A 22065-nucleotide genomic window follows, 5' to 3' on the forward strand; every position below is an offset into this window, starting at 1 on the left:
TTAGTCAGGGAGCAACAGGGGAGCAACCATTGAAGAATCAGACCGTGTTTTCCCACTGCTCTCCTGAAAACAATCCACAACATGATTTCCTGCATACATCTGTACTTAAGAGGAAAAATTTTATAAAAGGGGACGTTCTTGACAAACACGCCTATGGTTCATGAATAGTTTTGGAAAACAAGGAGGCAATTTAGGGAGAGCCAGTTACGAATGCAGAAGAAGATTTTCCTTGCCGTGACCACAGCCAGTATTTGCTCAGCGGAGAAGCAGGTGACACAAGTCAATCTGCATGCAGCGAAGGCTGATGGAAAGCTTGTTTGTGCTCAGTGCACTAGAGAAGTTGTTCGGGAACAGTTACGTAAAGATTAGCCCTGTAACGCTGCCAAATACTTTGTGTTATTATGTGCTGTGTTTGTGCCAGGCAGCCCCACATGTCAGAGCTGCCTCATAGGGCAGTTTTAACATGCACACCCACATTTTCAGAGTGCTTGGAAGAATAAAAAAGCCACGGAGGCACCAACTCTGACCTCGTTCGCATGGCTGCCGCTGCCGATTCCCGTCAGCTTGTACCTGCCTGAGTGCAACCAGCATAGAGCCAGAAAGGCACATCCACAGCATTTTGGAGACGGCTGTCCTCGCCTCCCCTCCTCCCCCTGACCCATCATGTTCCCTCAGAGAATCCCAGCTGCATGGATAAAAAAAGTAGCAGCTCAACCATGTGGGAGCATACAAATTTAATGTCGGCTAAATAGGAAGGCTGTCTAAATAACACAATGATTGGAGTTATGCAGGTCATAAGTCTAGGGAGTAAGGGGCTCACAGTGTTTCTTTTCTTTTCTCCCTTGCTCCATTTTCTTCACAAAAGTTCATTAAACAATGATTCTTTCCCCTTTAAAAATTTATGAATGAATGGTGTGTTCATGAAAATGAGAGCTCACAAAGCATTGGCCGCAGCCAGGCGCAGTGCAGTCTGGCACTCTGCAACCTCCCCCACGTGCCCTCCTTTCCCAATGTACCTCAAGCCTGACCCGAAACGCTCCTCCCCATGATGCCTGCGACCTCACAGAGGGAGAGACTTGTCAACGTGTACAGGTATTACATGTGTGGGACGTACCTGTCCTGGCAGGGAGTGGACATGGAGCCTAAGACCCAGAGGAAAAAGTTGCTTCATCAGTCCAGCAAACTCCTTTCATTTGCACTACGCAGGTCTCAGTTACTAGGATGCCACAGCCATAAAAGAAAAAAAGAGTCTGTCTGTAAACATAAATATAGACCTCTTTATCTAGACTAGTATCGAAAGTGGCACCATCCTCTTCCAAGGCCTGGACATAGCTACATCAGTGTAGCTTGCCTGATGAGAAAGGGGCAATAAATAACCAACAGTAACGACAAGTTTTTATATAGTCCTTTTTATGGGCAGGTTTCCAGTACTTTACAAAATAGAAAACTGCCCTTAGTTTCCCACTCATATTCTCTCTCCATCTCCATAGAATCGCTTTCTCTTTTTTTTTTTTCCTGTTTTCATTTTAAATATATTTTCTACATTTATTTTTTTATCAGGCCTTCTTTTTTTTTTTTTTACTTTTTCTTTTCTTTTCCGTCCTCTTTATTCTCACTTAGCTTCAGTTTCAGAGTTTTTGCCGTTTAATTATCTCTCCAGTTTTTCTAATATTCTCCTTCTTTTCATTATTTTGTATTTCTGCATCTCCTACTCTCTCCTCTTTGCCTGTTTGCTTGCCCTTTCCCTACACCTCTTCCTCTTTATCCATTGCCTTCTCTCTTCAACCCCTGTGATGGTGATTCTTTTCCTTCCCAGCTCTGTTGTCATAGTCTTCTTCTCACATCCTGTTCCCTACAGTGATCATTTCACATGCCCCATTCCCTTTCTCTTCTCCTGTTGTTATTATTCTTATTTATCTAACTTACTGCAATAGTGCCCAGGGATCTAACCTTGACTGCCCTTTCACCACCACCACCACCGTCACCCTTCTCAGTGATCTACTTAAACAGTCACGGGCATTCCCTGTCTCAAACACCTTCTCTTTTCCAGCTCTTTTTTTTACATCTGCGGATAGGGCCTGGCTGGCAATGGAAATACTAGGATTAGCTTGTCCTTGCAGTATGTTGGGAGAATAGGTTTTGGCTCCAAGGGCAGTCTGCCCTGCAGTCTGCAGAGAAGGGACCACATCACGACATGATCTCCAGAAAGCAAGCCATTTATTGCACAGTATCTGCCGGTAGTTTCAAAGGACACAAACTCTTCCAACAGCTCCAACACTTCCAAAATCAGGTTGGCAGGTGACTATAGAGAGAAAACAAGCAGACTCCAGATTGCCTTCACTGCCTGGATGGCTGTCACCAGCAGTACTCTTCTCTAGGATTGCCCTCAAGATGAAGACTATAAGTGAAGATATCTCGGCATGCCTGGCACAGCAGACTACCACAATAAGGATAATCCCCACTGGGACAGGAGATAAAATGACTCAGAGCACCTCATGGCTGGGGAGTGGGACATTTTCCTGGGTACTTTTAAAGGAGTAAGTCTGATAATAATGAAGTTTAAAAAAACCAAAACACTGTGGAGCTTTCTGGGGAGTGGGAGTATTTCAAGATGCTTCTTAGCTGTGGTAAGATAGAGTTTTATGGAAGCCCTTGACTCGCTTCCACTTGCCTTGAGCTGAAAAGTGTTTTCAGACAGCAAACTTTGGCCATAGGAGGCTGAATCTTTTTGTGGATTTCTATGTCTTTGAGAAACTGAGCCTCAGAGTTTTGCTGGATGGGAATGGTATCCAGGATCTCAACAGAAGAGACAGCACCTGCTTCTTTCTAGAAGGATAAAACGTAGTTGATGATCAGTACCACCGCCAAAGGAACCCCAGGTAATCGGGACAGGTTGAACTTTCCTTACTTTGACAGACTGCATTGTGTGTCATAACTAAGAGAGGTCTTCAATCCAGAGGGCTGTGAAAGCCAGAGGAACAAAACGAAAAAAGGGCAAGGGTTGGAGTGACATAAGGAAAAAAGTGGCTGCAGGAACACTGAAACAAGGCGAGGAGGGAGAGGGAAGAGAGATGCAGAGAGCAGAAGGAAATTGAGAGCAGTACAGTTGTTTAAAAAAATGCTACTTATGGAAAAAGATCCAAAAGCTGGCCCTGCAGTTACTGGGTTTTCTTCTCTTCTTTTAATTCCTTCTTCTTTCACCTTTCCTTTTTGGGGGCAAATGGGTCATAACCCATCAGTGTACGCTTGTCAGGTCTCTGGCTGTGTGCACAGTTATGACATGGTCAGAACATTTTGGACAGAAGAGCTAATAACACTGACGTATATTACACCAACTTTTATGTTTTCAGTCACCAATATCTCTCCCAGACTTATTCCATCCCAGATGCATGTTATATTAACTTAGCGACTTCCACACGCTTCCATTCCTTTTTGTAACAAATGATGGATATTTAAACCCTTTCCACACAAATCTGAGAGGATAAATCAGAGGCTTCAGCCAAATCTACACTGTCTGGCCAGTAGCAAAGAAAATTTTTTTGATATCACAATTTTCTTTCCTGTGCTGTGTAGTGTGTGTGAGTTTTACCTGGGAATCTTGAAGGTCATTAAACGTCTTGGAGAGCAGATCCACAGTCATCCCATAGACTAGAACAATGGGAAGACTGTTTGTTTTGTTTGTGGGGAAAAAAAGTTTTATACTAATACAACAGTGTTCGATGCCACTAGCAGGGATATGTATTCATGCTGTGCATCCTCAGCTGTATAAAAAATAGATCAAGAGGATTTATTTTTTTATTATTTTGGGAAGAGAAAGAGAGAGAAAAAGAATGAAGCTTAATATGTTTGAAAAGTTTCTAAATTTTTAAACATAAAAACCCAACAACCCCATCTCCCTATCAACCTGTAGCTCAAATTATTAACTTAGCATACAACATTAAAAGAAGCACAGTTATTATTGCACCCAGGAAATAGGGACAGATGGGGAAAGAGAAGGGAAATTAAAGGGGAAAGACTATTATTTTCACGTACTCAAATTCTGACATAAAAATGGGGATTTTGTCTGTTAAATGATGATGTGCATAAAATCATAGCCAGGTCTAAATGCCTTAGTCATGGCAGGGGTCTAAAAAAGAGAATATTTGAGAATAATGTGAATTAAAAAGGCAAGTTAGTTTAAATTTCTGTTTGGTAGGGCCTGAGGCCTACAACTCCAATGGGAATACACTGTAGCCAGAGGGCTGATGAATGCCCTTAATGAAGTTGGACAACCTGGAATACATGCATAAAATGGTTTTAAATATTGATATGATGTCATTGTGTGTCTGAAGATATTGAAATGTTCATTTTCAGAGCTAGACAGGTTGAGTCAAATTTATTATGGGGAGGGGAATTATTATTTACATTTTTTAATGTAGCAATAAAACAATTATGGGATTTAGGGAGAGAGAAAATATTCATGCTTCTCGGAGAGCAAAAATGCGTGTTGCAATGGAAATGACTTAAAGGAGCTTATACCAGCAGATATTAAGAAATACACTTTCCCTTTTTCCTTCCTGATAATTGAGGTAATACGTTCATAAAGTATGTAAAGTAAAAGGACCCTTTGACCAATGTTAATTATATTTAACCTTCTCTATGTATAGTAGAAGGAACAGCTTAAATATATCACTGGGGACGACTAACTCACCCATATATTCTGGATGTGTCTATTATAACATTTCCATGACATTGCCTGGTTTTCAGAACAATTCTTACCGTGAAGAAGAGGAGACATGGTGTTATAATGGTACGTTCAGTTCCGTTGTGATATGAAAGTTTTTACGGAGAATGCCTCAGGGCAGCTGTCTGCCTCATGTGTTCAGTATTACGGCTATATAACACACAGGGGTGGAAGTGTGTTAAAGGCAGAGCCATTGCAGTCTGCTGGAGGTTGCTGGTGCTAAGGTCCAATCCTGATGATCCCCAGACCAACCTAAAGAAAGAAATTCTTTGAAAAAATTGCCTAGGATACTTTTTTCACTTGTTCTTTTGTTCCCAGCTGATATTCATCCCTACCTGCAAAGAAAAAGAACTTAGATTACATTTCAGCTCTAGTGCAAATTGGAGCAGCTCCCTTATACATGGAGGCGTTTGGGGGGTGATTTTCTGGTTCTCTAAAGCATAAGTTCGGCATTGTCCACATTTATGATATGTGCTAGCAAGCAGGAATGAAAACTTTCGCATCTCTCTGGTCCCACGTGCACCTTTCACATCAGTGGCTTAAAACAATTTAGCAGAATAGTTAAGCACATGCCTAACTCAAAGCATCTCGCTGACGCTGTTTCTCTGCACAAAGATGGGTAACTTCATGCTGAATCATGACCCGTATGATTACAGACACAGGGTAACATCAAATAGGTCCTTTAAAGGAGATACACAATGCACTCTTCTGTTCCACTTAACAGATCACAGACACTAGAAATACTGCCTATGATATGGGCAGAGCTCTTGCTGTGCCCAGCCTTGAGGTAAGCTCCAGAATGGGCAAAATACTTTCAGGAATGCAATGGCAAAATTGCCGGAGAAGCCCTCTTCCACTGGACGCCCTTCCTCTTCCTGCAGCGTTTATACCGGCAATGACCGGACGGGCAAATGAGGCAGAGGGAGGAAAACCTTGAACAATATGCCTGGACCCAGGCATCAAATATGAAAAAGAGCTAGAAAAGGTAGAGGGAAGGTCAGCATGGTTAAGGACAAAGGATATGTGAGAAATTCACAATTTTTAGTGAGCAAGATAGATAATTGAGGAGGACTTGACAGAGACGTGTAAGGTCACAACCAGCCTGCGGAAGCACGCAGGCATTGATTACTCCTTTTCCCACAGTATCAGAAGGAAGGGGCACCCGATGAAATGAGCAAGCACCACAGTTACAACAGAGGAAGCAATTTTTTGCACATAATTGTGCAGATTTTCTGTTGCAAGATGATTATAAGAGGCCAAAAATACTAATAGATTTGAAAAGATTAGACAAATTTGTGGAGGATAGCTTCTTAAGTCTGGATATAACCTCTGATTCAGGAAATTGCTAAACCATTGATTGTCAAAAAAAAAATCACTTTATACGTCTTTTGTTTCCTCTGCTTTTCCCCTAACCATCCATTCCTGTTAATGCCAGATAGTAAACAGTGCTAGAGAGGCTGCCCGGGCTCTTATGAAGGTGTACAAGGTACATACAACCTTCGGATGTGTATTAGTTCATCTCCACCGGCTAGTCACTGAGAAGTGAGCTGATTCCTGGCATTCTGGACCCATTTCATCCAAACAGGAGCAACTCTCAATAGAGAGTGAGTTAGAAAGAAAGAGCACAGCAGACAGGGAAGTGTCTCTACAGGCTCACTCTTGGTGCACACGCGTGTGAACCTCCATGTGCACATTCACAGGTTAGCCCAACCCCCAGTCCTTGTTCGTGCACCCTCAGCTTCCCCAAAGAGCCATGTTTCACACCATGTCTCAGCAACTATTTGCTTCTTGGGTTTTACATCACATGTGTTACAGCTATTTAAAACTAATTTCAATTAAGGAATGGATCAGATCTCACGATGATTCCAGCTACCCTCTTTTCTGAAGTGATTGCCCTGGAAGAAGCTGTGTTTGGATCTCAATTTGGTAATCAAATAGCCAAACTATCTGATTAGACTATATCAAATTAGTCACCGTTCACCAGCTGACACCCCCAACTAATGCCTCCTGCCACTAATTGACTTTATTTCCACTTCCTTTAATGTGGCTACGTGTTTTCAAGCTGTTAACTGGATTTACATGCCTTTCAGCTTGGTCTTTCTGATAAACATCCTGCATCCCTCCTGCTCTTCACCTATCTCTACCAGCATCAGTCCTCTCTCCTTCCACCCTCTTTTCTCTTATGTCTTGCATATGCTTCTATTCTTAAGCTTCATCTCTCAAATAAACACGCAGTATCATTTTGGCCAGTATACAATGAAACATTGGGAAAATTTAGTGAGAAGGCAGGTGAGCGTTGCGTTTGAGTAGAAAGGTGTCCCCAGCACAAACAAAAAAACCTGGGCCAGCTGAGTGGTCATAGCAAGAGGTCAGGATTCTTTGACAGCAGGGACCTTCCTAAACTTCACCCGCTCAGGCTCCAAGGGTGGAACATGGTCGACAACAGGGAATCATGCCTGAGTCCTGCACATCCTCAATTCAGCCCCTTTTAACGTGGTGACTCAAAAATACCGCCTCTCCTACGCCTGCCCCTTGCACTGCCTATGTGCACGGGGCAGGCATAAGGCAACCCAGAGAAGGCGACCTCAGCTGGGACAGAGCACTCCTGCCCCGCGGGGTGCTGCGGCACTTTCCTCTGTAGGACTGTATAAGGTGCCCGGCTACCACAGCACACACTCCAGATTGCCTAGCACAAACCAGAGCAACCCCCAGGCAGCTGTAAGCGGTGCAGGCGGAGCTGAGGGTGCTACACCTCTCTCCAAGTTGTGCTGAGTAACACAACAGCCTTGACCTCTCTGCTTGTAAGCAACAGGTTGGCTACATACACAGTCTGGATCAGGCTGTCCCCTGTATTTGGCTTAAAACTTTTTAGGTTAATGAATATCACTCATCATTCATAGAAAGTTTGACTATACAATATACGTCGCTAAGAAAAACAACTGTACGTTAGCATCATTCACTGCTAATGCGGAATACAAAGGAATTTTAAAAGCACTGCAGCAATGACAACTTCTCCTGGGAAGAACATAAGCATGGTAAAAAACCATTTTTTTAAAAAAAGCTTTAAAATGTTCCTAAACGTCAACATTATTTTAAAATATTGTAACATTTCTAGAATAGAAATGTGATCTTAGCTGTCTAAAATTTCATTCACAAAACAAAAAAGTAGCATTATTTTAATGCTCTTAAAATTGAAGGAATAAACTTTAATTCATTTATTCAGCTGAAAAAATTATCTGAATACAATTGTAATTCAGAGTAAGTGAAAATATGTTTCACTTCACATTTAACTTTTTGACATTTTTGTATTGTAACATATACAATTCCAAAATTATTTAATGTATTTTGTTTCTTCTTTTATAACACAACTGAAAAGCTTTCTACAATATGGGTCAAAGCAAAATTCTCATTCCTAAGCTTCCTAAGAATTCTGTTCGCTCAGCTGATCTTTTTTTATGTGTATAAAAATCACTCCTTTATTTGTTTTCTGCTAATCAGCAATCATCATTAGAGATGATGGACAATAGGATTTGTCTGAAGAGCTGCAAATTTTTTAGAATACATTTGCAAGGCTGATTTAAAAATCACATGGTATAATATATATTGCAACATATTGTCTGGGCTGCCTTAGAAGAAATCATTGATACAAGTGAGTAAGCCAGCACTGGCCTTGATGGAATAGCATTGGCACAAAAGAAATAATGCAGTAATGCACTCCCAAGAATTGAGAGCTAATAGAGAGCAACATAATGGATATTACCCAAGATGTAATACCCTTATTCTCGTACATACCACTTCATTTCACATCAGGATGCAGACAAGCTCAGAAGAGAACTTGTGGGAGGAAAGGGGGAGGATGAGGGACGAGGGTTTGTCCGTGAACAGATGAATCTGATTCACCAACGAAACCTCTCGGGCCCAAGTGCAAGGCACAGATTCAGCAACACTAGGTGTGAATTTTAAGGAACTCTCTCAAGCTAACCAGTTTTCCAGCACTCCAGATCTGCCCTTGAGTTTTTTTCCTCCTCTACAACTCCCTTCTCATCTTGAGCAGGAAAGTCCCATACTGGTAAATGTCTGAGGGCAGTAACCCTAGAGACAGAGCCGAATTGGTTCAAACAACTGTTGTTCACTCCTGAGAAATTTGGCTGGATCTGGATAATTTAGCAAAAGAATGTTTGGGGGGTTTTTAGTCACATTCGTTACACTTACTTGTGTTGCTCTTGTGCAGCAGCCCCACCGTGCTATAACTCCACAGGAGCGCGACAGCCCCTACCCCAGAGCTTGTGGCAAGTGCTCCTGGCCAGGAAATGCAAGATTAAACTGAAAGAGGGAAGGGCAGGTTTCTTGGTCTCTGTAAGTTCCTATATTTTGCTTAGTGTTTTGCCTCCCAACATCTGTCCTGTAAAAACCTCAGATTTCTGAATCAGCGACTCCAGAATCTTAGTTTAAAATTGTCACTCACTTACCACCCTTTCACAGAAACAGTTTCTGTGTGTGTGTGTGTGTGTGTGAGTGCCCATATCCCCCCACACTTGCCATGAGCTGAGTCTCTTCGCACTGTAGGACAGAGGTCTGCATCTCTGCTGTCCTGCATCTTCAGGAAGGCATTTACATCACCGGGATGCTAAACATTGCTATTGTTATCAGGCACTGTCTTACGCCCACGCTGCACTCACCTAAATGGCTACATGAGATGCATGGCAAAGGACAATCAGCCCCCAGGTTTCTGGGCAAAGTACATACCTCTCGATTCTGCCATTGATTTGTCAGGAGATGTATACTCAAGTAGATGGTTCAGAAGAGGATCCTTTAGGAAGAGTGTGGTCAGATTGACCTCACTTTCACTGTGCTGACAGCCTGGTGAAGAAAGTTAAACTGAATATCAAAATCATCAGCAAAAACCTCCTCTTTCTTTGATTGTACAGTTTAAGAGGAGCCATTCGAGCTCAATTTATTCTCTACACAGGAACTTCATTGATTATCTCAGACATTCATGCAGGAAGGAAGATGAGATAAGAAGAAAGTTCTTTTTTTTTTTCTTTAAAGTGATTGCAAGATGGAGAAAACTGCTTTGTGAGTGTAATGTATACCATAAAGTTCCCTTTGTGTAATCTGCTACTGAAAAGTGAGAAGAATTTACCTTTTCTGAACAAAAGAAACATTAGAGATGGGCTGATGATTACTGAGGGCAGAGATATGAATACTAGGATTAGGGTATATATTCAGATATAAGATTAGCATACAAAAAAAAAGTTTTCTTGGGGAAAATATTGTGGAGTTTCTCCCATTGTCTTGTACTGTCAATCATTAGCATTGGGAAGAGAGACTGATCACTATTAATTTTTTTTTTTCCAAAGGATATTCTGGTTTGATCTCAGGCTATCAACCGTAATGGGGATTTCCACTGACTTTGAGAGGGAATCAGTCCTGATTCAAGACTGCTGCCATGAATGGAGATGGGTGTTCAGTAATGTTCTACCAAAGTCAAATGGACGCTCCACCAGTCCTGCTCTGGGGGGGAGGGAACTGTGGGACTGCAAACCCGAACTCCGGGGACAGGTGGAGGCACTGCATCGCTGCTTCACACACTGGTAGGTTACTGGAAAGGGTGAGGAAGCAGTATGTGTTTTATCTGAACTTTGGTGGTTGTAGTACGCATTGAATGGATTAAGCATAAACATACCCTGGGAGGGTCTCTGCTCTCAAGTCAGTCGCTCGAAAGCAGTTATCCCCTTCACAGAAAACATCGTACTTCCTAAAGGAGCCAAGGCATGTACTTTCACATGGGGGCAGAAACTTTTTGTTTATAGATTTCTTGGGTCCATTACAGAGTACCAAAAAATCTTCAAAGGCAACCTCCTGCGCAGGCAAGCTTTTATGGGCACGGACCTTGAAACAGCTGTTTCAACTGAGGACAACTAATCATCGTATGGGAAGAAACCGGAGGGGACAACAAGGCTCAGTCAAAATGCCTGTGTGCTTTTTTGATCTTGGGATTGCTCTCTGTCAGTCCAGTCCTCTGGCACAAGCCAAAGTGACATGTGAAATGTATCAGTGATGACTGGCACTAAAAAGATGTTACAATTTGTGCTCTTATTCGTAACACCTCTGCTGACAGCAGCTGAGGACTGGCATAGGGGCCCCTGGAATAGCTGCACCAGAAAAATAGCTACACCGCAGCCCTCCATAACTGGCTGAGCAGCCTTTAAGTCTCCCTTGCAAAACACCTGGAAAGAGAGATTGATCTCACCCATATCTTAAAGCAAAGATCATCTCTACTGTCCCAGCTAGACAAACATGAACTAAACCAGCAGAATCATTCTTACTTCACAGGTCACTTCAACAGGGTCACAGCAGAGCTGGTTGTAGCTACTTCAAGAATTAAGAGCTGCAAAAGCAACTGGAAGCGTGCCTCAGGGAGGAGCTAAGCAGATCAGTATGCATACCATCTCTTCTATATCTGCTTATACTAGTGTTAGATTTTGGTGTAAATATAGGCTGTAGAGCACAGAGGCGAGGGACTCTTGAATTCTAATATCCTCTTTTACATTAACCCCTTTGGCCTTGGGCAAATCTCCTAACTTTTTTGACTCCTATCATTTATCTTCACAAATGCAAATAAAACTATACTGCCTATGTCATATTAGTGCTGAATGTTTGTATACCACTACTGGTTTTAACCACAGATTTATGCAGAAGAAGTATTTCCCAGAAAGAGCTTGTAGAGAAGCTGTATCATGACATACCTTTTGAAAGCTCGGTACAAGGTAGAATATTAACTTTTTGCATTTCTCTGGCACATGCATGCAGGGTGGGATGCTTTCTAATATTTATTGTCTCCCAAACGCTCTGAAGCTGACAAATCAAGCATTATTAAATAGACACTTAAAAAAAATTACTCAGCTGCTAAACCAATCACTGTAGGTTGCAGCTCAAAATGAAGTTGGAAATCTGCACCTTTTAATAAAACAATCTGCTTGAGAGCTGATGATATTTGGTTATGGAATTTATCTGTAAATATAATTAAAAATTCAACGAGAGAGTGCTCTGAACTGAGGGGTAAATATTCAGCACGATACAGAGTGCTCAAGCTACATGATTCCCATTATCGTTAATGGGAGTCCTACAGCTAAATCCCTAAGCATCACGCTAAAAATTTACCCCCTAGTGTTTGCAGATGGAACAAAAGGATTATTGTACATACCAGCAGAAAATAAAGTTACCACTGACATTTTGACCAGAAAGCTTCCATCAGGATTGATCAGTGAAAGATTTAGCCTACTAATGCCCCCGCAGACTGTTTGGGGTTTCTCCCATCTGAAAGGGCATTCTTGATTTTTTATTTAATTAATTTCTATTTACTGGTTTTCATGTCATTATATCTCTCAAATTCCTCTCCTTCTGGCTTCCTACCAGAACATTTCTCTCTGCTTCACCCCAGGCTTCCTGGCTTCAGTGTGCACCATTTCAGGTCCCTGAACCTTAAACGTAATGGACATAAGGACAGAAGAGAAGTACATACGCCAATGACCTTTCAGCTGAGTTAGCTGAGTGTGCAAATTTATCTAGCAATAAAATGCTGCAGGGGACTTTGGGGTGATGAAAAAGTTGAGGGGGGAGGGGAACTCACAAAAGCAACTTTATTCTTTCCTGGTTTGCACCTTCTGCTCTTCTTGGGTCGGGGCTACCATCTGTCAGGTGTCCCTACCCCTGCTGAAATCAATGATGGTTCAGGAGTTTAAGCCTGATCCTGCCAGAAGATTTAACAAGCATCCTTGATTAGGTATGGGCTGGAGCAAAACAACGCAATCCATTAACTTTTCTAGGTGCTTTTTGAATAGTATTTTTTTCTTAAATAATGGAAACAATGCTTCTGACCCATCTTTTAAAATGTAAATATATATATACACACGTACACATACCAAAATGAGAGGAAACCTCTAAAAGTCTAATTCCCATTCTTGATTTCACTTATTCTAACTCAAAAATAGCCAAAGGGATTTGTTTATCCTTTGTAGACTGTGCTGCAGTCCTGAGTGAATTTTTATGGGTGAGTTTTAAAGCCCTCAACAATCGGGGCTTATAATGGAAACACTGATAGACCGTTATTATAATGCCAGTCATAAATACAATGCAATTTCATTTTATATAACATTCTTCATACAAAGTATCACAAAATGTTTTACAGTAAGCATCAATTGCAAGCTAAAGCAAAGGGAAAGAGAATTTAAAGGCGAAATTTCATTGACTTTAGCAAAGGGGAAAGAATTCCTTACATGATAACACAACTAAAAGTGTAAGGTTTCCGCCAGGCCTTTCTGTAGAAAGCTCTTAGGAGGCTGATAATACATATATAAAATGTACCCTTCTCTCCAGAATTCAAGATTTCAACTCCTTGTTCCTCTCTTTAACTTTAGATACTTGTGAGGCTCCACTACATACCTCAGCAAGGACATTCGTTAAATATTCTGGCAGGATCAGGCCTAAACTCCTGAACCGTCATTGATTTCAGCAGGGCTAAGGGCACCTGACAGCTTGTAGCCTTGTAGCCCCGGCCCAAGAAGAGCAGAAGGTGCAAACCAGGAAAGAATGAAGTTGCTTGTGTGAGTTCCCCTCCCCCTCAACTTTTTCATCACCCCAAAGTCCCCTGCAGCATTTTACTGCTGGGTAAATAATATAATGAAAAAGTGCCTACATGACACAAGCCACATGGGCACAGACAGCTATTAAAACTGAAATGATTTATTTCGTAACAATCCGAGGTAGCACACTTTAACTCTAGGTATAGCAACCCCTCCATTTCTGCTTGCCTCATTTGCATAGGTAATTGACAGCTTGTTAACAGCTCATTAGGAACACTGAAAACCATGTGACAGATACAAACCTAGTGCTAGAGGGGAGAAAATCTGTGAATTACAGTATATTGAAAACTCAATCAGATTCAGAATTACAGGTCACAAAGCAAGTTGGTTATTTTATTAGGTTAAAAAAAAATTAAAAGGTTAACATACCATTTTTCGACCTGTATTTTTAAGATAGCAGGCTACAGGGTAATTAATTAAGAATCTGATTGTGATGTGAGCTACTCTCCACTGCCATGCTTAGATTTAGGAACGATGCTAGGTTGATACAGTAGGACAAGTAATAATTGCTGAGAATTTTTAAAAACATTAAAAAGTCTTGATGTGGTATTCAATTTTGGGTTTGGAATATACCTTTCTCAAAAAAGCAAGTAACTTACAGACGCTGCAATCTAATATTCTGTAACTGAGAAAAATGTAAGGAATAATTTGATTTTAGTCTATAAAAAGAAGATAAGTGTTCTGATTTGCACACTCTTACTATCCGTAAATTTTGATGATGCTTTTTTTTAAAGGACATTTGAATATAAACAGTGCAAATAACAGTTATATCAGCAAATCTACTTTTTGTATTAAACACACACACCCCCTAATCTTGCTTTTCTAGCACTGCTAGCAGAAATACAGTAACCTGTAGAAATAAAATGGCCTTCTTGCAAAAACTCTCCCTTTCCTTGAAACCTGACATGGATTCCCTGTAACTCGAGTGACATTTGCTGATGAGGACAGAGCTGGCCAACTGCATGTTAGTCTGCAGAGGAAACCAGTAAGCTGTGTGATTTCAGATCTTCTTCTGTCAGACACCAGTGGTTTACAGATTCTTCCCTCATCCCTCTGAAAAAACATCGACAAAATGTGATCCAATCTAAAACCCTGGTTATTTAGCAAAAGGAACAGCACCGTTAAGGTGTGGGATTATGAAAATCCCCTAGTGCTTGTTCACACAGGGCGTTGTGCTGTTTCAGTTCAAGAGGTGCAACTGCTGCAATATGGATGCATATGTTATTTAGATAAGTCCTATAAAAATAACTTCTGATAGAGTTTCTTATCTGAAATCGTGGATCTACTTCTGTACTACGAATATAGCCATATAACTACAATACTCTGGCTCGTGGGGATAAAATCTCCTTTTGTAGACATGGTTTAAGAGTGATTAATGAATCCATGACCTGAGATACAATGAAAGTCGCGCTTGTAAGTCACTTCGGCACTTTTAAAAGCTCCATCTTTAGTCTTCATTATGAATAAAGCCAATCGGGCTGTTGTGCCCCCAGCGTTAATTACACTGACTCCTGCACCGGTGAAGTTACGCTGTTGTAACTACAGCAATATAAACTTCTAATGCAGACACGCTCCAACGGTATAAAGAGAGCTTTACACATAGTGCAACTGACCCCGCATTTACACTGAGCTTAAGCAAGGCATGATTCACATACACTGAAGAAAAATTAGCTCATTTTTTGCCCTTGAGCCCGTGTCAACTGAGGCGTTTTGTCCAAAGAAAAAGTCAGTGCATGACTGGTGTGAAGCAATGGTGATGGAAGAACAGTCAAAGTTCGAGATCATAATTAACCAAGCCATCATATCATGGCAAATAAAAGCGATGGTAAACTCACCACAGGTGAGAATAAGAAATAGGTAAAAGCTAGACTCCCAAACCGAAAATCAAAGAATTTTACTCACATGCCCTTTTCTTTGACCATATGAGTACAAACAACAAGGCAAACGCTGTGTTTGAAAGCAGGTCTCATACCTGAGTACTGAGCCAAAAGTCTCAGGAAAAAGGGCTTGATCTTGGGATTTTCCCTGTGCCATGTTTCAATCGGCTATATGACTTCACTGGCAACATTCTTCCAAAAAACAAAGCCTGGGCTTTGTTTTTAACTCCCCCCCCCCCCCCCACCTTGGTTTTTACATGTAAGAATCCCACTTTGATTTGATTCCTGTAGGGCAAAGATAAATACTGAAAATCAGTAACTAAACTTTTTCAAAACGCAGATCACTTTCCAGTTAGGTTGGACTGAATTACAGCTGAAATTCTGGGAATATATTCTTTTTCTGCATTAACCACTCAGTCAACCCTTATAAGCAGATGACATGATTAAAATGAAGTTTGAACTTTTTCTGTAGATTAATTCTCTGACTTATGACAAGAGTCTTCTAGTTTTCATTAACTTAAGTGCCATTTTCTTAGGACTCTTATTTTTACAGTTTCTAATCTACAGCTTTGTAATGACCTGGTCTCAAGAACATATTATACTATATCTCCCTTCCTTCAGTCCTCGAGCAAGGGGCATATGGGCTTTTCAGAAAAGGAAAAGGGCTGCTTTGCTTTGGCTTCCAGCTTGTGAGCACATAAGATATTGGATTTTGCTACTGAGAGTGCTTGATTGTCAACCTATGGCTGCAGTCCTCTCACCTGTTTAAGAAGCATTCAGGTTTCGGTGCCACTTTTTCAGTGGTGAAAAGTGTCCAGCTTGTTAATTGTTCCCTATTCTTGTAGCACATTCCTACACCCTTCCTTACAGAAGGGTGCTTTGGCATCCAGGCGTCCAAGTGCAGTACTATACTTGAGGGAACAGAAATGACCTGGAAGCCTCTTTAGGAAACATGGAGTAGAGTTTTGGCTTTGCACCTGCATGGCACTGTTGTTTTGAGCAAAACCAAGTCATTCTTCATCTGTTCACATCATAAGCTCATACAACAGCATCTGTCTTCTAGTATCTTTATACAGCCCCTGCCACAGTGGCGGTACATTTGCTCACCAGTTTCTTTCTAGTTTTTCAGTTTCCAGCTATGATCTTAGGATGATCTTAATACAGATAGTAAATATCAGATGAATTTTTTTTTTCGGCTCTTTCCTATCAATATACATTCTTTATCTATTTGATTATTGACAATAAGAATAATTAAAATATATCTGTAGTTAACTCCTGCTAACTCTTCTAGTGCAGCACTGAGCAATAAAAACATTCATACATAGGCTTCTAAAGGGCAATACTCCCTGGTGCAGTCTTAAAGGATAGCTACTGAAGATATCTTTTCTTTTTTGCATGGCTGGAATGTACATTTAAGTGATGTTGTGTATTTTTAGCTCAACGCCCAATGCGCTTCCACTGGGTTGCTAAACTATGTCTGGGCCAGGAAATCAGAGGAAGGAACATGCACAGTTAGAAGCAATGAATTCAAACTTGCAAGTCTATCCTTCAGGTATCCAACTTCTTTTAAGCTAGACAGCTTCAGAGAGCTCATGTTTTCCTAAATATTCTTCCTGTAATAATGTAAATAGTTGTAATATGTGCAAAGGGTCTATCTAGGAGTCTGGGTGAGATAAAGAGCTTCTTCAAAGCTTGTGAAATAAGACCAGACTTCAATACTGACTGACAAACCGATAGCAAACCAAATGAGCCCTTTGTAAGGAGATCTGACCACCCAAATTTGCAAAAGCCATGAGATATCTTGCAATGCCAGAAGTCGCATTTTGGGGTTTGGGTTTTGTTTTGAGGGAGGGGGAATTCAACAGTGGAGCAAGTTTTGTGTATTTTCTTTCATAAATTATGACAATGTCACATCAGCTTTATGGAGTGACACTCTACAGACGATCCCCATTTCTACTCTGAGCACCTTGTGAAGTACAGCAATTCTTTCAAAACAAACTCTTTTAGTTACTATATCTATATAGGTAATAGGCAGCAGGTAAGTTGAAAACAAAATCAAATCCACTAGTGACATTTTCTCTACACATTTATCTTACTTTCTGCTGCACTTCTACTGGACATTGCTTCCTATTTAAGACTGTTTTTCTTATAATGCTCTGAGAACACAGCATAGGAAAGAACAACAAAAAGAAGCAGAAAAAATGCCAGGTTGCAAGTAAACCGCACACAGGGAAGGGCCGTGAAAGTATGTCTCTGAAGCAGTCCACCTACAAATGCTTGAATATTTTCCTGAAAATGTAGATGCACCAAAAATACCCCTGTTTATACTTACTAACATAGCTGGTTGGGTAAATGTGTATAAAGAAATAGCCAGGTGTTCAAACATCTTTTCAACCTTTGAAAACATTTCTGTTCCAGAGAAGCAGAGTTAGCACATCTAATACATACACAGATTTGGACAAATTTACATATTTGTTATTTTTGTTATTTTTTTAGAAACTCGCCCTATAGATGCATGCTATCGTGTGTGCCATAAATTAGGGCCAGAATATAATTTGCCTGTTTTTATCCACAAAACTTCTGAGCCACTGCACTAAAATTCCCCATGCCTCACTAAGCATCACAGGGGCATGTAAAATAAAAGCAGATGGAGCAGGCATACACATAGATTTTATATATATTAACACACACAAAAAAACCCAAACAAGTTTTAGTCCTTTGTACACTTGAGCCAAAAATGAGAGAAGTAACTTAATTCCTGAGATAGATAACATCACCCAGGATAGGTTTCTGCATCTTTACCTCTGTTCTAGATCCTAACATATTATTTCTTTTTTTAAGCTCCTTTCCTAACTGGAATTGTAATAGCAAAGTGGGATTCACCATACCAAACCTATCCACCAACTTGAAAAATTCCGAATACATGCATAGAACAAAACAGCTCTGAACAATCCTATACTCTTACATTGCCCATGTTTGGTGCAGTTGTACGTAGGTCTGGCTCTCCCCACCAAGCACACAGAAAATTTGGTGTTAGGACTCCATAAGTAATAGTTTACTAGTTACTGTCTTCTATCAAATACAAGTTATTATTTTAAGATAAGACATCTTTACCAATATTAGCTTGAAACGCACACATATTTTTAGGAATGGGTGTGTTTATGTGGATGCCCGTATGAGTGTGTATCTGCGCATGTCTGTATTTCTACACACAAATACATAAAAACTCTGCTTCAGATACAAAGCTACAGAAAAATGCCTTCTTTTGACGTGACGTCATCTGTCTGTGGGGTAGGTACCACAGGCAGTTCCCTCAGTTACTCTGGAGCAGCCACAAGCCCTGCCCTGTGACTACGCTGCTGACGGGCTGCCATTTTCTTTTAATTCCCTTCTTTGATTCAGAAGAACCTGCAACAGAAGAACCTTTGTCATTAGGGGCAATCCCTAATGACATCTCTCTTTTTAGACAGCGAATGAAGGGTGTTTCCATAAATGCTTATTTTTTTGAGGTGTAACTGCTAAATGTTGCCTTGAAGACTTCAAAAGCCATTTATTTAATATGGCAGGTGTAGAAAATCTAAAGCTCCTCCGGTTTCTTGGACATGAAGTTTTGTCTTGTCATCATTTGCTAATTCAGGTGCAGCGAAGGGGAGGTGTATTACAGACTGACCTAAAATCGGAGGATTAGATCCCATGAACATTTCAGACGGCACAGATCACTGGACTGGGATATCTCCATCCAGAATTATTCTTAGCTCCACACATCACAGTCGAAAGTCCTAATAGTGCTGTAGTATGGATTTAGTGCTCATTAAGATTTTTTTTAATCTCTGCTTTCATTAGGAATATGTCTAATTAAAGGTCATTTACCCCCACCTGAGAACCCCTTGTGCATGTCTGAAGGAAACAGTTCAAAACTCTGTCCTTTTCCGCTTCCATTTCATTCAAGTAACGAGAGGGTTAAATTGCTAATAGAGGTTTCATGAGGTCTGCCAGAGCCCACTCTCCAACACTTACATCTGTTCAACAATTATTACAGCATTTTTGTCATAAAAAATTCAACACCCTGAGTGTCGTGCTAGCAAAACCTGAAAATTTATGCAGTGAATAGAATAGCTAATTTCTCTGAGGAAATGCAGAGGGAAAAATTACAGATTTAACTTAAATTCTCAAGTACTGTAGAGCACACATCTGACTCCCTCTTTAGGTTTTGTCACCATGTAGCATAAGTAAGAATACCATCTACCGTAGATCAAGAAACCTTTGCAAAGCAAATTTATGCCTTCGAAGAAACAATGTTTAAAACACAGAAGGGGGCTGTACTGGATTCATCGTTTTACCTCACAAAATCTCATTTAAATAATAAATTATTCAGTTTATTCTCAGGATAGGGTTATTCTCTCACTACCTCTTGCTGTTACAGAGCGAACCGCACCCTTCTCAGGGTACAGGTAAACGACGCAGATGTGGAGGCAAAAAGCCGACAGAAAAACATTCCTTAATCTTGTGAACTTTGTGTCGGGCTGCTTGATGTTTTTGGTAAAAGGAAAAAGAAAACAGAACCTGCCTCGCTCCTCCATAAGGTTAGGAATATGAATTTTATGCTAAAACTAACGCTGTCTAGTTAAGACGCCAGTGGACTGGAACAACATGCTAGAGGCTATAGCCTTCTATTCTCAAGGGTCGGACTCTTACTTCCAGTACCGGTGGTTCAGCCATAACGATAATTGCAGCCACGACGAGCAGGGAGCTCTTTCAGCGTCACAAGAGCAACAAATAAGACAAATGGTTTGGGAGCGGAGGGGGGGTCATTTTCAAAACGTAAGGTGCGAAGAGGACGCTGGCTCAAGCAAGGACAAATACTGCACGTTCCCATTCTTCAGGCCGTATCCTGCTGGGATGAGGAGAGCTGGACAAATGCTGCTGCTGCAGAGGCAGTCATACGTGAGTTCAGACAAAAACTGCAGATTGGCTCAAAGGATATTTACAGGCATTTTTGCTGTTTTTCACAAACAATATTAACCCAACAAGCTTATGAAAGTACATGCTTAACCAAAAGCCTGTAGGGGCTGGACCTGCTAGAGCAGTCTTTCACTCGGGCATCAGACACCGCGGGTGCAAGCACCCGGTCATATCCCTCAGGGAGTTCATAGGGCCTGATTCAGTAGCAGTAGAAAAACTATCCAGAAAAACTTTGGCATTGGAATAAAGTGGTGGACTTTAGCCAACATACTCAAAAACAAAGTCTGCAATTTTCAAACTGCCAGGTGATCAGATTTCCAAAGGGTTTGGGGTATTCCTTGTAAGTGAAGCATTACAGAAGACTGGGCACTGTCCAAGCTTCAGCCATTTCCAGCATCTCAGCTGAAAAGCCACTTCTCAAAATGAAAATTGCTTCTAGTCCTGCCTGTTTCCCAAATACCAGTGATGTCTGCATAGGAACTGTCAGATTTAGTTCGTTCTTACTACTATGTTTTATCTGATGGTCAGATTATCAATCTGACTGCAAACAGGAAAAATGCGTATGACAACCAAACACTTTGCTTAAATAAGAATAATTTTCACCCTAGAAATTAGCAACTAGTGCCAGCACAGGGTCAGGTCACATATGCTCTGTGAAGCCTGGGACCTGCAAAAATACAATGTCAGTGATTTTTGTCACTCATTATGTCATACCTATAAAATCAAATATCCCAGAATATTTTTCAAATATGTATTTTTGATACTTGCTTTTTTTTGTAAATACAAATTGCAAATATGCATAAACAAAATTATTTGCTTTTCCAAGTCCTGATTCCAGATTACTGTGAAAATTACCAGTTTGTATGAGGAAAGATAATTCTCTGCTACTGCTCTCCTTTTCCTCCTTTTTCCAGCAGTGGACTCAGTATCCATGGAGGATGGTTGGCCGTCACAGGACACAGATGCCAAGTGCTGGCAGATATTATTCCAGTGTCAGAATCTTTTTCCTTGTCAAACTCCCCAGGCACTTGTGTTAATGGCTCTGGAGCTGCTTCTGGGTCTGTCACATGGGGTAGCAGCTGATGGGTTGTTTTCTACAGTGTCCTCCTGCATGACATCTTCCTTTAACTCATTTTTGGTCCTGAGGAGTTTGCACCCTATTACCTACTTGGAAATAAGCTCCTATACATTTTGTTTTAGGGCTATGATTTCTTCACAGATTTGCTTACTGCCCTTGGAGCACATGCACATTTTCTTCTGTAGCACAGCCCCTCTGTAACTTTGAATGCCATGCAGTTAAATTATACCCTGACAACAAAGAAATATTTGAGTAAATGAAACTATTTATTAAGAATTTGTTTCTCCTTGCCCTCATCACCATGCCATCCTCTCTTGCCCCCATTTTGTTTATAATTAGTGAATCTTTCTTTGTGAACTGAAGCCAGTCTTCTTCTGTGTTTGTTACTTCATTCACAGACTAGGAGCAAGAGCTTTCAGCCTTTAGGTTGTTCACAGACTGCTTATATAGATTATTTGCCATTCATGCTGCATGAGCTAGTCACTTAAATTTCAGGATCTTAATCCTGCAAAGATTAGCTTGAACTCAGATGGGTTGTTCAGAAGACATGTAAATCTTTGCTGCACTGCAGTCTTTGAGGACTAGCTCCTATAAAGTCTTTAAGGTAAGGAGTCCCAGACCCGAGCTGCAAGATGCTGATCATCTGTGCTCCCATCCAGCAGAGAATCCCAAGCGTGAGAGTAGCTCTGCTGCAAGAACCAGATCAGGACAAAAGCACTCAGCAGTTTGCACTGGCGGCAGTGAATAGACATCAGTCCCTGAGGAGAGCTGCTACGCTTG

General features: G+C 40.9%; 1 long non-coding RNA gene across 1 annotated transcript; it reads right to left on the reverse strand.

The window, feature by feature from the left end:
- Positions 1-964: 964 nt before the first annotated feature.
- On the reverse strand, positions 965-10265 carry LOC142082740 (uncharacterized). Its single transcript, XR_012673810.1, has 3 exons — positions 9470-10265; positions 4759-4975; positions 965-2826 (listed from the first exon to the last, which is right to left on the reverse strand). It is a non-coding gene; the product is annotated as an uncharacterized LOC142082740 (long non-coding RNA).
- Positions 10266-22065: the final 11800 nt, after the last annotated feature.

Source organism: Calonectris borealis, chromosome 5 (assembly GCF_964195595.1).
Source record: "Calonectris borealis chromosome 5, bCalBor7.hap1.2, whole genome shotgun sequence".
Lineage (NCBI taxonomy): Eukaryota > Metazoa > Chordata > Aves > Procellariiformes > Procellariidae > Calonectris > Calonectris borealis.